Genomic DNA, 1303 nt, shown 5'->3' on the forward strand with positions numbered 1-1303 from the left:
CAGCGGGTCAAAGTACGTCGACGCCGTCTGGTGTTGGTGGCAGTATCGCTGTCACCGGTGGCATCGGAGTTGCAACTGGCGGTGCTGCTCAAGTTACTTCCGGATCGAGTTCCGCCGGCTCGTCAGGCGTTTTGACATTGGCATCGGCTGCTTCCGGCACTGCTGGTGCCAGTGGAAGCGTGGCGTTGTCAAGTGGTTCGTCGTATGGTACCAGTGGTTTACTGACGATCGCAAGTGGCTCCTCATCAGCCGGAGCGGGCGGTGCCGTCTCAATTTCGGCCGGCACGGGCGCGGTCGGCGTCGGTGGAGCTGTGGCCATTGTCGCAGGCCAATCTGGCAACAACTATGGGGGGTCCTTGACTCTAACATCGGGGACAGGCTCAACATCGTCCAGCGGCAGCGTGTACATCAGTAGCGCGGACGCTGGAACGACAGGCGGCTCTGGCCTTCTCAGCTTTACCTCGGGTACATCGACAAGCGGCAACACCGGCAATTTGGTCTTTGGCACCGGTTTGGCGACGTCAGGGTATGGTGGCTCGATTGTGATGTCCGTGGGCTCCGGCAATTTGGGAACCGGCGGCAGTGTATTCATTACAGCCGGTGCGGGAACACAACCAACCACTGGTGTCGGTGGTGACGTTCTCCTTACGGCCGGCTCTGGCATCGCCACTGGCGGTGCTTTAGCTCTTACGTCGGGGGCGGCCAAGGTCTCGGGCTCTGTGTCGATTGCAACTGCGTCCAGCTCCGCAGGTTCCAGTGGTAGTGTCACAATCTCAAGCGGTACAGCCATTGGCGGCTCGAGCGGTGCCGTGTCGATCAACAGCGGCACCTCGACTTCTGGCGGCACTGGTGGCGCCGTCACCATCTCGGCTGGCAGCGGTGCGACAGGCGTTGGTGGCTCAGTCTCCCTTGCGGCAGGATTGTCCAAGGACAACTTTGGCGGCTCGTTGACGCTGCAGTCAGGCGCTGGCAGTGCGACATCAAGTGGCAGCGTTTCGATCATGACTGCTGCCGGTGGTACAAGTGGTGTGAGCGGCTCGATTTCTCTTGCATCGGGCTCGACAACAGCTGGCAGCAGCGGTGCGATCCGGCTCTCGACGGGCGCTGCTACAAGTGGCGCTGGCGGAACCATTTCCCTCGTTGTTGGCTCGGCAACGTCTGGTGCGGGTGGTAGTATCTCACTTACCGCTGGCTCAACAACCGCTTCAGCGCTTGGTGGGGCTCTCACTTTGACAGCGGGTGCAGGCAATGGTGTCGGTGGCAGCGTCCAAATCGCGGCCGGTGCATCAACAGCGACAGCCGG

Source organism: Saprolegnia diclina, assembly GCF_000281045.1.
Source record: "Saprolegnia diclina VS20 unplaced genomic scaffold supercont1.128, whole genome shotgun sequence".
NCBI classification, from domain to species: domain Eukaryota; phylum Oomycota; class Saprolegniomycetes; order Saprolegniales; family Saprolegniaceae; genus Saprolegnia; species Saprolegnia diclina.